This window comes from Camelus bactrianus, chromosome 29 (genome assembly GCF_048773025.1).
Source record: "Camelus bactrianus isolate YW-2024 breed Bactrian camel chromosome 29, ASM4877302v1, whole genome shotgun sequence".
Taxonomy (NCBI): domain Eukaryota; kingdom Metazoa; phylum Chordata; class Mammalia; order Artiodactyla; family Camelidae; genus Camelus; species Camelus bactrianus.
The window spans coordinates 15,435,409-15,450,205 of record NC_133567.1 but is presented as its reverse complement, the minus strand read 5'-3'; the positions used below and the strand labels follow the sequence as shown (position 1 = coordinate 15,450,205).

Sequence of the window (14,797 nt, the reverse complement as noted above, 5' to 3'; positions counted from 1 at the left end):
GCTAGGGGATGTCTCATGATTACATGTACCGTGAGATAAATGCATTGCCATTCAGTTATTTACCTATATGATACTTACAATGTTTTAATAAGGGTGAAACGGAGTATTTTTAGCCAAGGCTACGTAACCTCAGACAAATCATAATAGGATTTTTTTTTAACTCTGGTCCAATTAGTTGAGAGCTAGTTAGTAGTGGGAGACGCTTCCAAACACTTAACACACGACTCAGCCCTGTGAGTAAGTGCTGGCAAATGGAGCCACCACGCCTCTCACGTGTTCTGATTTGGCCACAGGTGTACAGACAAGGATTTACACAAAACTTGAGTTCTCTCTGTAAAAAGAAAAGAAAAAAGTCCAAGACCAAACACTTTTTTTCAGGTTGCTAAACCAGTATCTAAATACTGTGAGATAAATAATTGAAATACGTAAGTAACAATGCTATGCTTCGGCACCATCGTTTAACCTTTAACAACAGTGCAGATTAACAATGCCAAAGGTTCAACTCAATTGCTATCAGTAAGACAGATGAGAGACTAACTTCACTAAAATACTTTTCTTTATTTGGCGTATCTAGATTCATTTCAAATAGTTGTAGGAAATACCAAATCTGATTTTATGGTGATAATTTACATAAAATCTATGTGAAAGACTAAAATGTTCCAGTGTTAGCATTTGTGAGACTAGGCACTTAGTAAAAATTATGGGGCGTGGGGATTAGTGAAAGGAGAATTGGTGAGCCTTCCCATTCATTAAAAAAAAATAATTTATTTTAAGATTTCCATGGCAAAAGTGCATTACTCAGTAGAGAACTCACATATTTAAGTGGGTATATCTGACCAGTCCTTTTAGCAAACAAATTAGGCAGCTTTTGTTACTCTGCTACACTGGGTTAATTTAAACCACACCTGTTTAGAAGGGCATCTACAGAACTTCTGCAAGTTTAGACCTGCATCTCATTTACAGTTAACGGGAGTGTGTTTCTATATCATGATAGTTTATGTCTCAGGTTTCAGAACCCTATCAAGAGGAGTAAAATAAGTTTGCTATTTTGTGGGCCACTTCCTGGAGCAATTATCTCCTTTGACCTTCTCCTTCCCCCATATAATGGAAATAATATTGTTTTAAGTCATGCTGACTTCAATTCAAATTCTAATATACCCATTTTTTTAATACTGTGTGGACTCTAAGATGCTCAGTTTCCCTATTTCTAAAATTGTGCTAATAACTGTTTTATAGGGTTGTTATCAAGTATATTAAAAATGCATATAAAAGTATCCATTTCTTAAAGTCACAGACATAGAAAACAGACTGTGGTTACTGGCAGGAAGAAAGGGGAGGGATAGATCAGGAGTTTGGGATTAATAGATACACATTACTATACATAAAATAGATAAACAATCAGGACCTACTGTAGAGCACAGGGAACTATATTCAATTTTTTGTAATGAGTTGTAATGGAAAAGAATCTGAAAAAAATATATATATATGCATGTATAACTGAACTGCTTTGCTGTACATATGAAATCAACATTGTAAATCGACTACTCTTCAGTAAAAAAATAAGAATTTTTCAAAAGTATCCATTTCAGTATCAGGCATTGAATAAATGGGAGCAGCAGAGCAGTCATCATTATCCATGTTGTTATTATAATTACCCCATCAGGACTTCTAAGATACCAATTCGACTTCAAGAACCTGCAGTGCTCAGGGGAGAAATGATACAAAAGATCATTCAGGAAAGCAGGGTGAGTCAGTAGGAAGTCAGCTGCATTGTAGTCAATGATATGTACCTAGTGATGGTAAGACAGGCTTCTCCCAGCCTTTCTACTATAGAAAACATACGTATAATCAAACAGAATCTTTTTTCAACTGCAGTCAGAGAACCAGTGCAGGTGAAAACTGAGGTGAGGTCTGCAAAGCCTAAGTCCCTCCCAGAGCACTCAGAACTCAGAAATGAGTTCTTCTTTTGTCAGTGTTAGTCGGGATTTCAGCATCCTCTGAGCAATCGACAGATTTTGCTATCTCCTAAAATGCAAAATCTCCACAAAGTGATTTTTGCCATTTTTATTGCTATAATTGTTGCCATTGTTCATTTAGACATCATGACATCATCTGTATCTCCTCTGTCTAATAAACAAACAAAATGTCCACATCGCTGGAAACAGCCAACCATGTATATATCTTGTATAAACAGAATGAAAACAGACATGGTTTAAGGGGCCTATTCAGTAGAACTGTAAATCCCAAAATTCCAGCCATATTCTATCAGTGTTGAAATTTTTCACATTAGAAAAACTTTTACAGTGTGATTAATACATCACATTACTTAATACCCACCTTTCTTCTTTCCCTGACCCCTTCTGAGACTAACAACACATAGTTTGCCCCATTCTTTCAAGATGTTAAATGTCTTTTTTCCTTATTTGAATGATTTGATCCAAGAGAAGCGGCTTGGAAAAGCATTAGGAGTGTCAGGTTTTATAACAAACCATGTGGGTGGAGGGTTTTGTTGAGCTGATTTTTTTTTTTCTGGCTGACAGCAAACAAGTCTATCTGAAAACACACTAAGCTCCAGCAGGTGCCCAGAGCTAATTTGGTTTGAAACTATTTTTAAAAAGCACTAGCTACATTTTATAACAAGTCATACCAAATGGCTATATTGTTTTCCTGCCTTCCTGCAATCCAGGGGCCCAGTTTTAAAATGTGACTTTAAACGTTAAGGCCACAAATCAAAAACACCCAGCTTCGTAAACCTCCTCAGAGATCCCCAGAAACAAAACATTCAGAGGTTTACACTTGAGTTTCCTCTTCACACATTCCTCCACAAAATCTCTGCATGTCCTGTCCGTGGTTTTCATTTAAATCTGGCGATTTTTAGCTCTGGCCAGCAAGCATGATGGGAAACGCTTGCCAGCAGTCACATTCAGTTGGATTTGTCAATTCAACCACCTGCAGACAGCATGTGTTTTGGCTTCAGGAAATCACAATGGATACACACTCTCCCTGTGGGATCTCATGACAGTCCCTTCAATCGGCCTTCTCCTCCGAATACGCCCAGATTAAACGCCCACTTAGGTGTGGTGTTTGAAGAACCCTCAGCTTTTAATCTCTCTAATACATGCAGTTAGCCTGGCCTTTCCTTTCTCAAATACAAAAGTCCTAGTAGGATTAAGATACAAACACTGGATTCTTCTGATTGGTTTTTTACCTCTGTATATCCAAGCACAGAAACCATCAAGTACTGCCCAGGGTCAAAATATACATTTGTTCTGCTACTGAGGTAGCAGGTGTCACACGAAGAACAATCCCTTTGAAGTCAGCCTAACCTGGCTCTGAATTCCAGTAAGTCCACTTGGCAGTGTGTGATCTTGGGCAAGTTACTTAACCTCTGACAAAAATGGAGCTAATAATACCTATGTCACAGGATTGTTACAAAGATTAAATGTGATTGTATGTGTAAAATGCCTAACATTGTCATGTTCATAATAAATGTTCAGTAAAGTTTAGTTTCCTCCCAATTGATTTCCTTGCTTTCACAGCAAAACCACCCAGTCTGCTTTGGGTTCCTTCTGCCACAGGAGACAGCGCAGTCGGCGGCAGGACACGCCCACCTGACTCTGGAACATGACCACCTCTCTCTGCAGGTTGGGGACCTAAGGTGCAAAAAGATGAAGGAACTTTCCCAAAACCTTTACAAGACTTAAGTAGAGAGCCCACACTAGAAGCTGGATCTCCTCACCCTAAACCCGGTTCTTTTCCTCTAAGTTTATCACTTGCCAGTTGATTTTACTCAACAAGCTGTGAATTATTTAGTGAACCTACTCTCAGTAGTCTCCATCCTTGGCAGGCTCGGTAAACAGAACTGTGAGCCTACAATGGGGAGAGGCGTGAGCTGTCAGAGCCGCGTCCACTCTGGCCCTGGGTCTGTCCCTGCTGGTGCAGCCAAGGATCAAACCGGGGGAGGACATGGCTGTCTTCTGTGCCATCAACTTCAAAAGGCTGGGGTATTAGGACCAGAGAAGACCGGGAAGGGCAAGGGGTGGCCTCAAGCCAAGGTAAAGATGTGATGAGTTCAATGCTGACATTTTGAGGTTGAAGAGACAACAGGCCAGCGAGCTTGCTCCCTGGCCCCTCCACCCTCGTTCAAAGGGTTCGCTCTGTAACACGCAGTCCTCTCAGCAGCCCTGGGAAGTGCAGAGCAGAGCTACCATCTGGGTGCCTGTTAGACTTGGACCCCACACTCCCCAAAATGTAATTCCCATCTATGTGGTCTCAAAAAAGCTGCCTTGGGTCTTGGTACAAAAAAAAAGTTTAGGGGTGGGGATATAGCTCAGTGGTAAAAGCACACGCTTAGCATATATGAGGTCCTGGGTTCAGTCCCCAGTACCTCCACTTAAAAAAAATAAAAATAAATAATTTTTTTAAATGCTTTAAATCTTACTTGGAATTTTCTCATTTCACTTGACCATCACAATCACACAGGACGTGGGCAATATGGGTATTTTTTAAGGAGTCTAAGGTTCAGACACATTAGCTGGTAAGAGGCAGCACCAGAAGGAGAAGCTAAGCCATCTAACTCCTCATCCCGAATTCTTTGCACCACCTCCCTGCCTCCTATTGTAGCTATGGGAACCCAGCCACTCTCCCTCGTGATCTCCCATGACGAAGCATACAGGGAATTCTGTAAACAATTGCTGAATGGCTGGTACAACAAAGGGATAAATGAGGAGCTACGTGTTCCAGTTTTCTACACATTCTGCCTCTCTTGTATCATGAATGAAGCTCCCAGCAAATACAGCTGAAATAATCGACTCCCTTTTGTCCTGTCATGTTACTTTGTCATGCTGCCACAAGCCAAAGAAGTAACCACCCGGACCAACACACCCGGAACACCCCCAGGGAAGAAGATTCTCAATAGGGAAGGTTGCATAAGACAATCAGCAAGAACAAAGAGAAAGCCACAAAGTTTAAAAACCCATCGCCACTTGGTAGGCACTTCCAGCTTCTCTCTGACCTATGAAAACGTGTCCATGTGATTTCAGAGCGTGAAGGTCATGAAACCATTTGGTCACCTCAGTTAGACATCAGACTCAAGCCTGAAAAGCTGAAACATGAAAGCGTTAAAGAAAGCAAATCATGGGAGGTCTGAGAAAGCAAAAGAGATAGAAAGATGGAGAGAGAGTGCAAACGGACTCATGTGCTACTCCAGTGATGACAAATAATGACATGGTACATTCTTGTTAATATGTCCGTCCAAACTTGGTCAACAAAAACCCCTCGGATCAAACAGAATTCTCTGTAAGATTCCTTTCACTAGTTTACACTACTGCTGTTTATAACAGTCATTAATCAGGTGGTTCAGGCTCTCCTTGGTCAGAACATTCTCAATTACTTAGAAGATTAGGGACAGGCTGGTTCCCCATGATTGGACTGCTGGTCACTCAAGCACTTGTTTGTAACGCTGCTTGTTCCAACATGGCAAGAGTCTTCTAAAACCAGACCCTCCTGTTATCTAATCACTGTTCTGTTCCAGATGTTAATCTACAATCAGGAACACTGAGGGGCAATAACTTCTCTAGTGAAGTTAAAGATACCCGCAGAATGTGAGAGGGAGAAATGTGTGGAATGTTTGGAGACTTGGTTTGAGTTCTCGAAGTGTCTCTTGTCTCTCTGGTCTTAACTGAAGGGGATGTTAATCTGTGTATTCATCCCCCCAAAGTGGTCAGTTGCATAGATGGTGCTATTTGATATTCTTCTCCAAAATCTCGTATCAACTCATTATGCATCTGCAGAAACAGTCTTGTGTTTCCAAGACCTAGAAGATGCAATGGAGAAGTCTAGAGCAAACAGGTGAGGGATGAGAAAGTGCTACAGAATGCCAAGAGAAAAATTAATCTATGTGCTGATTCTTTTCATTCTTCTTTTTTTTTTGAAGCGGGGGTGGGCAGCAATTTGTGCTTATGAGAAACCTTAAAACAGTGCTTCTCAAGCAATGTTACCACTTCCAGGGGACATTTTGATTGTCTGTGGGGGTTATTTGATTGTCTCAATGGTGAGAGATGCCAGAGACAGCCAGTGGGTGCAGGCCAGAGATGGCAGATGTCCTGAGGTGGGCGGGCTGGTCTTTCCCAGCACCCATGTAGGGGAAAACCCTATTTCTTTGGGTCTAAATCCTCAGCATATGTTTTAGATATAAACTCAACTTTTGCACTATTTTAATGTGTTTTGGGGATTTGGGGGGATTACTACTTCGGCATAAATTGAGGGAACATTTTGCCCTATTTTCTTCCAAATTTCATCAAAGTTGTTCACTATTCTCAAAAACCATGTTCCTAACCAAATGCCACGGATTGAACGTAAGCATCGGTGAGCCACCTCTGCATGTGTAGCTGCCCCATCACCACGATTTCTCACATCCGACTCCTTCAACATGTCCTCTCTTGCAGAAGTGCCCACACCGTCACCTACTGAAATACATACTAATTTTTACTACAAATCATTGTCCTTTAACTTCTCCTGCATATTACAGTGGAAGTTAGGTGTCCATAGGTCCTGTCATCTACAAAACACATTGCAGAATGGTAAAATGAGTATTGCAGATTATCTTTTACAAAAACAGTTTTGATTTTCCATCTCCATCATTTCTTCTACATGTATTACTTGGCATGATGGAGGCAGGAAATTATCAGTGGACACTAACACGAGTGGGTGAAAATGTCACAGGAAACAGGATCTTTATGGAGTCATGAAGTATCGCCTCACAAGCTGTGTCAGTGCAAAGAGGGAAAAATAGTACTTTACAGTGGAGAAGCCTAGCAAACACCCCCTTAAATCAATGACCAAGGTTTAGAAGAATATTATATATAATATTTATATGTGTGTGGATATAGATTTATAGATATATCAAGAGAAAGAACGAGGGGGAGCAGTAAGAAGAGGAGGAGGGGAGAAAGCAAAATAAAGATGAAATAAAAGGTAAGAATTGAAGTAACAATTTAAAAATCATCTTTCATGTGTAAGTCTTTGGGGGATTCCTGTTATACAAGTAATTAGTGTTAATTCTCTATTTCATAGGTGTAGACAGACTCATGGAAATATCTAAGAAGAAATATCTTCTCAATGGCAGAAAGTGATGTGAAAGAAGAAAGAACAGTACAAATTGAATAAGAGTCATAATTTTTAAAACCAAATGTGAGTGTGGACAAATATTAATATATGCCTTTTATCCTGGTTTACAAAACTTTTATGAATTCAGTGGGAGATATGAATATAAGAAAAAGGTTTTTTTAATACCAAATAAACAAAACCAAACCAAACACCTCCCTCTAACCCTGTTCAGTCCTACGTGGGGATTCTCCCAGGTTCCTGACCACAGCTCTGTGTACGTCCCTAAACTGCAGTGCAGAGTTTTCTCTGAGAAGAAACTGAGCATGTTCCATCCCCATAATCGCAAGCTCCCAAGTACAAGACATCAAGTTAATGATTAACCCACCAAAGCATTTATTTGGAAAGACAGGCAGGGAGACTAATGACTTCACAAATTTCAAAGACTTTCACGAGCCCCCTGGACTTGCCCACATTCTGGAAAAGAGGGATACGAGCTGGGGCATTTCCCTTGGCAAGAGCCCGGAACCACTGCATGGCCCAGCTGTCCATCCCAGCGAGGGGTGTCGGTTCCAAGCACGGAGCACGCAGGAAAGGGTTTTCTCCTTCGCAAGCAGTTGTCTTTTTTCCTGGCAAACGAGCCAGGTGCCAGAAACTTTACCCAGATGGAGAGGCAAAGAGATGAGAGGAAGCAGAAGAGGGAGGGGGGCGAACGAAGAAAATAGAATCATCAGAAAAAATGAAAGATGGAGTCAAAATGGTTACGATTTAAAACCATTTTAGAAAAATAACATATTTTTCACAGCATTTAAAGCCCCTCAGACCTCAGAAAAGGCACAAGCCTACAGGGAGGGGTTTTCCCCCAGCCTTGAGGCTCCTCACCCAGCCGCAGAAAAACAATAAAGGGATTTCAAACTCAGAAGTTATAAAAGTACACGTGCTTGCGTGAGCCCTGTTGCTGGCTGGGTTTCATTTCTTCGTCTAAGCAGAAACTGCTCTCATAAGTTACCACCAACCCCAGGGACTCCCCACCAGCATGCTCCCCGGGGCTTACGTCATTTTGTGCCTTCCTTACACCTGCTTCCTTCAGTTTGTCACACCTCCCTCTCCCTTTAACCTTAACAATGGAGGCACCTTTCCCTGATTCCTTAATTAAATCTTATTTTCCCTTGCAACTATCAGGAAAAAAAAACAAAGTCATTTGGGGTCATCTCTTCAAAGTTGAGAAGCCTGAGCCACCCATCTGCTCCTGCTCGTCAAAATTCAATCTGCCAAGTGCTGAGTTGCTTGAAAATGTCCTGTTAAGTCATTTAAAGACGTAGCTCTTCATACATCTAGCAAAGCATAACCTTAATTTGGGACCTATGCCTTGCCACAGTCACAGAACCTCTGCACAGAATGTTTTCTTTAAAAAATAAAATAAGCTCCCCTCTGAGTATGTTCTCATCACCCATGTTTCACCTTCATATTTATTTCCTTAACAAATAAAGCATTCTTTCACCTCATGAGCCATGGAATCTTCTGCAACAGTAAAGGGTTGTTTTTTTTTTAATAATTGACATAACATTATATAGTTTCAAATGTACAACATGATTCAATACTCCTACAGATTATAGAAGGATCACAATAAATCCAGTTAACATCCACCATCATACGTAGTTACAAAATATTTTTTCTTGTGATGAGAACTTTCAAGCTTCACTCCCTAGCTACTCTCAAACATGCAATATAGTATTAACTATAGTTCTCATGCTCTACGTCATATCCCCACAACTTATTCATTTTATAACTGGAAGTTTGTACCTTTTTGACCCCCACCCGCACACCACCTCACTCCCTGCCTCAGGCAATCACCAACTTGTTCTCTATATCCATGAGCTGATTTTTGTTCTTTTGTTTGTTTGTTTTATTGTTTTTTCAGATTCCACACGTGAGATCATAAGGTATTATCTTTTTCTGTCTTCACTGTCACTCAGCATAATGCCCTCAGGGTCCATTCATGTCTATGCAAATAGCGGGATTTCACTTTTTTTAATGACTGAATATTCTATTACGTGCCTATGTATGTATAAGTGTGTGTAGAGATATATATATTCATTCATGATGAGGGCTATTTCCATATCTTAGCAATTGTAAATGTTACAATGAACACAGGGATGCACTTATCTTTTCAAGTGTTTTCATTTTCTTCAGAGAAATAACCAGATATAGTATTGCTGAGCCATACAGTAGTTCCACTTTTTTTTATGAACTTCCAATATTTCCCATAATGGCTGTATCAATTTGCATTCCTACCAGCAGTGAGGACATAAAGGTTGCCTCTTCTCCACATTCTCACACTCATTATTTGTCATTTGGGTAACAACCAACATTCTAACAGATGTGAGATGATATCTCATTGTGATTTTGATGTGCATTTCCCCGATGATCAGTAATGTAGAACATCTTTTCATGTACTTGTTGGTCATCTGTATGTCTTTTTTGGAAAAATATTTATATCCTCTGCTCATTTTTTAATCAAATTGTCTGGTTTTGCTATTAAGTTGTATGAGTTACATATGTTGATTATTAGCCCCCTACCTGATAAGATTTGTAAATATTTTCTCCCACTCTGTAGGTTGCCTTTTCTTTTACTGACGGTTTCCTGTGCTGTGCAAAAGCTTTTTAGTTTGATGTAGCCCCATTTGTTTTTGCTTTTGCTGACTTTGGTTTTGGTGTGAAATCCAAAAATTCATTACAAAAAATCAATGTCAAGGAGATTACCACCTATGTTTTCTTCTAGGAGTTCTATGGTTTAAGGTTTTAAGTTCAGGTCTTTAACCCATTTTGAGTTAATTTTTGTGTACGATGTAAGACAGTGGTCCAATTTCAGGCATTTACATGTGGCTGTCAGTTCTCCCAACACCATTTATTGAAAAAACTGTTCTTTCCTCATTCTGTATTCTTGGCTGCTTTGTCTCAAATTAATTGACTATATATGCATTTATTTCTGAGTTCTCTATTCTGTTCCATTGATCCATGTACCTCTTTTTATGCCAATACCATGTTGTTTTACTAGAGCTTTGCAATATAGTTTGAAATCACGAAGCATGTCGCCAGCTTTGTTCTTTCTCAAAATTGCTTTGGCTATTTAGGATCTTTTGTGTTTCCATACAAATTTTACAACTGTTTGTTCTATTTCTGCAAAATACAGATTTTATAGGGATTGCATTGAATCTGTAGATTGCTTTGGGTAGTATGGATATTTTAACAACATTAATTCTTCCAATCCATGAGCATGGAATTTCTTTTCCATTGATGCATATCTTCTTCAATTTCTTTCATCAGTCTTTTAATTTTCAGTGGTTAAAGTTATTCCTGGATATCTTATTCTTTTTGATACAACTGTAAATGGCATTGTGTTCTTAATTTCTGATAGTCTGTTATTAGTATATAGAAACCCACAGATTTTTGCATGTTGGTTTTGTATCCTGAAAATATACTTATTTATTAGTCCTAAGTTTTTTGATGGCATCTTTAGGGTTTTCTATATATAATATCACATCATCTGCAAATAGTGACAGTTTTACTTTTCCCTTTCCAATGTGGATGCCTTTTATTTCTTTTTCTTGCCTTACTGCTCAGCTAGGGCTTCCAATATTATATTGAATAAAAGCGTGGACATCCCTGTCTTGTTCCTTAGAGGAAAATGTTTCTCACCATTGAATATGAAGTTAGCTGTGGCTTAACCTGTATGGTCCTCATTGTGCTCAGATATGTTCCCTCTATACCCACTTTGCTGAGGGTTTTTATCATAAATGGATAGCGAATTTTGTCAAAAGCTTTCTCCGCATCTATTGAAATGGTATGATTTTAATCTTTCACTTTGTTAATGTGTATCACATTGATCGATTTGCAGATGTTGAGCCATCCTTACCTCCCCGGGATAAAGCCCACTTGGTGGTGCATGGTACCTTTAAATGTATTGTTGAATTCAGTTTGCTAATATTGTGTTGAGGATTTTTGCAGCTATGTTCATCAGAATATTGGCCTATATTATTATTTTCTTATGGCATCCTTGACTGATCTTGGTGTCAAGGTAATACTGGCCTCATAAAATGGGTTTTGAAGTGTTCCTTCCTCTTTTTTACTTTATATATTTTGAATGTTTGGGAGAATTCACCAGTGAAGCCACCTGGTACTGGACTTTTGCTTGTTCAGAGATTTTGACTACTGACTATCTTCTTACTAGTAACCCGTCTGTTCTGATTTTCTACTTCTTTATGATTCAGTCTTGGTAGGTTGTATGTTTCTAGAAATTTATCCATTTCTTCTAGGTTGTCAAATTTGTTGGTGTATGACTGTCTGCAGTATTCTCTTATTATTGTTTATATTTCTGTAGTATCTGTTGTATTATTTCCTCTTTCATTTGTTTTATTTGTGTCCTTTTTTTCTTGGTGATTCTAACTAAAGGTCTGCCAATTTTGTTTACCTTTTCAAAAGACCAGCTCTTAGTTTCATTCATCTTTTCATCTCTGTTTCATTTATTTATGCTCTGATCTTTGTTATTTCCTTCCCACAGTAAAAGATATTTTAAAGTTAACAGATCACTTGCAACTACAGTGCCTTATAGCATGTTTCTATCCTTCCTCGGCAAGCATGTAGGATTACCAGAATTAGCATTTTAAGTGTCAGGTCCAAGAATTAGACTGTCAATCTCTACGTCACATCTTTGACACAATCATTCATTTTCCTCTTTTGTTGAGAGCTGCTGACTTGACAGTGTCTTCTTTGGGCATCTCCATCTAATCCACTTGCTTTAGAAATCCACACCCTTGTCTGTCAAATAATCTAGTACACAACATTACCCTACAACCTAGGCCCTGAATAAATGCCATTGTAAAGCGTGCCCTTACCAGATGGTGACTGCTAAAATTTTTATCACATTCTTCAAAATGACTTTCAAAGAATCATTTTGTGAAACAAGTTGAACATTATCTACAAAGTTTTCATTGTGTTTCTGGGAACTGTGTACTTGTTCTCACTAACCATTCTGTCAGGTGAGCTCAGCTGGGTTAGTTTCTGCAAAGGCAAAAGTTTTGCAGGTTTCCTCTCACTGTGGCCGTTGGTTCTGTACACACAGCTTCTCAGCTTAGTGAGGAGGGGCACAGGTTCCCACTGTGTATCCCCTTGATTCAAACCAGACAGAAAAGTCAGTTTCTCAGGCATCAATTTCCTCGTGGCAAATGAGGGAGTTCACTACACGGTCCCTTACTTCCTTCATGGGTCTAAATCCTGCATCTCTGTGATTGTGACCATGACTCCAAAAGGACACCTTGATAATCATCAACCCAGCTCATGATCTTAGAGGCTCCGCAGCTTCCAGAGCCTTCTCTTACAACCTACCTCATAGAAGCTTCATAACACCCCCATGAGGCAGGCAGCACTGGCAATTTTATCCTCACTTTGCTAATATTGGCCCTGAGCCTCAGAGAGTGACTTGCCCAAGGCATCACAGCCATGAATAAGCAAGACCTTGACTCAAAAACCAACCTAGAGGGGGAAATGGGGTAGGAAGGAATAAATTTGGGAGTATATTTGCAAACGGTAGCCACTATATATAAAAATGGATTTAAAAATTCTTCTATATAGCACAGGGAACTATATTCAATATCTCATAATAACCTTTAATGGAAAAGAACGTGAAAATGAATATATGTACGTATATGTATGACTGGGACATTGTGCTGTACACCAGAAATTGTCACACTGTAACTGACTATACTTCAATTTAAAAAAAAAAAAAAAAAAAACCCTAGTTTTAAAGTCCCAGTCTGGTGCCCTTTCTACTACACAGTAATGTTCCTCATAAAGTTTCTATAAACTGCCACTAAATTAATTGTTAAGAAATTCTCATTCTCTACTATACACTTCTCTATAAACTAATCTGGATAGTATCACATGCAGGTGTCATCATTCTGAGATTTGTGTCCTGGAAAGTTAACATTATTTCCCTTAGGAAAGCTGACAGTCCAGTACTGACATTTTTGTGGACCACAAAGGCTGCAATATCCGAGGCTCTGTCATGAGCATTTTCTTGCTCAAAGGCTCCAGAAGCCAGTCTTTGTGAAACCAAGGGATGCACTTAAATAGCTGATACCAGAAGGTAGAGGGTCTAGAAAAGAAGTACAGGGCCGCTGGGAACTCCTCCCTGGGAGTATCAGAAAAGGCGTATTAGCTTCCCGGGGGTGCCGGAACAAAATTCCACAGACTCGGGGGTTTCAAATAACAAAAACTTCCCCGCTCAGTTTTGAAGGCCAAAGGCTAAAATTGGTGTCAGCAGGGCTGTGCTCCCTCTGAAGGTTCCAGAGAAGACGACTTCCTTGCCTGTTCCCTCTCCTGGTGGCTCCGGGCTCTCCTTGGTTCATGGCAGCACAACTCCAATCTCCGCCTCTATCTTCACATGGCCTTTTCTCCTGCATGATTTCATTTCAAGACCCTTAACTGTTTAAGATTTGCAGATACTAACTACCATATACAAAATAGATAAACGACAAGTTTCCAGTGTATACAGGAAACTATATTCAGTATCTTGCAATAGGTTACAATGAAAAAGAATATGAAAAGGAATATACATATGTACATGTATGATTGAAACATTATGTTGTACACCAGAAATTGACACATTGTAAGCTGAATACGCTTCAATTTAAAAAACAAACCTTAACTAATATATCTGCAAAGACTCTATTTAACTAAATTACATATGCAAAGACCCCCTGTTAAGATTTTGACATCTACAACAGAGAGGAAAGATATCCTAAGAGGATTCAGGATCAAAGATATGGAAGAAGGCAAGTCCTGGGTATCCAAGAGGAGAGAGACACCCAAGTGGAGCTGTAAGGAAGTTGGAAGGATGCTGTGTTGGTCTGCTCAGGCTGCCCTAATAAAATGCCAGACTAGTGACTTCAACAAGGGACATTTATTTTCTCAGAGTTCTGTAATCTAGACATCCAAGATTAAGGGGCCATCAGGGTTGGCTTCTGGTGAGACTGCTCTTCCTGGCTCGCAGACAGCCACCCTCTCGAGGTATCCTCACATGGCCTCTCTTCTGTGTGTGCACAGAGCTCTCTGGTGTCTCTTCCTCTTCTTATAAGGACAAGAGTTCTCTTGGATTAGGGCCCCATCTGTATGACCTCACTTAACCTTAATTATCCCCCTAAAGGCCCTGTCAACCAAAGACAAATACACTGAGGGTTAAGGCTTTAACATATGAATCTAGGGGAACACAATTCAGCCCACAACAGATGATCTGAGGCCAAATCAAGATGAATCAGGACTACTAACAAGCCCAAGGGATTTGACCTCTGTGCCGACGATGGTAGGAAGACGCTGTATCTTGAAAGTGGTTATGGAAAACGTTTTCAAGAGAGGCACCATCCTTTTTCATTTTCCTGGTCCATAAACTAAGAGCTATTTTCTAGGAGCCCTTCCAGACTAATAGACGGTGATTACTGACTGCATTTTAGAAGATTAGTCTCTTAGAATGTCTTGCTCTCTCTCATATATGGCCTATGAAGCAATTATGTCACCAAAAAATAGATAATTTTAAGGACCACTGTTTTCTATTCTTAAAAGGTTAATGATTGAGTAGCTTCCACCAAGAGCTCCAAGATCCTGGTAGTTCTTAATGTCAATCAGACATTAAGACAGA

The 14,797-nt window shown here is 39.6% G+C and overlaps 2 long non-coding RNA genes across 3 annotated transcripts in view; both read right to left on the bottom strand.

Moving 5' to 3' along the window:
* LOC123615773 (uncharacterized) overlaps positions 1–14,797 on the bottom strand; it is a 135,461-nt gene that overhangs the window by 104,386 nt on the left and 16,278 nt on the right. The gene's annotated exons all lie outside the window — the stretch shown is intronic.
* Positions 7,477–8,320, bottom strand: LOC141575531 (uncharacterized). Its single transcript, XR_012503172.1, has 2 exons — positions 8,159–8,320; positions 7,477–7,759 (listed from the first exon to the last, which is right to left on the bottom strand). It is a non-coding gene; the product is annotated as an uncharacterized LOC141575531 (long non-coding RNA).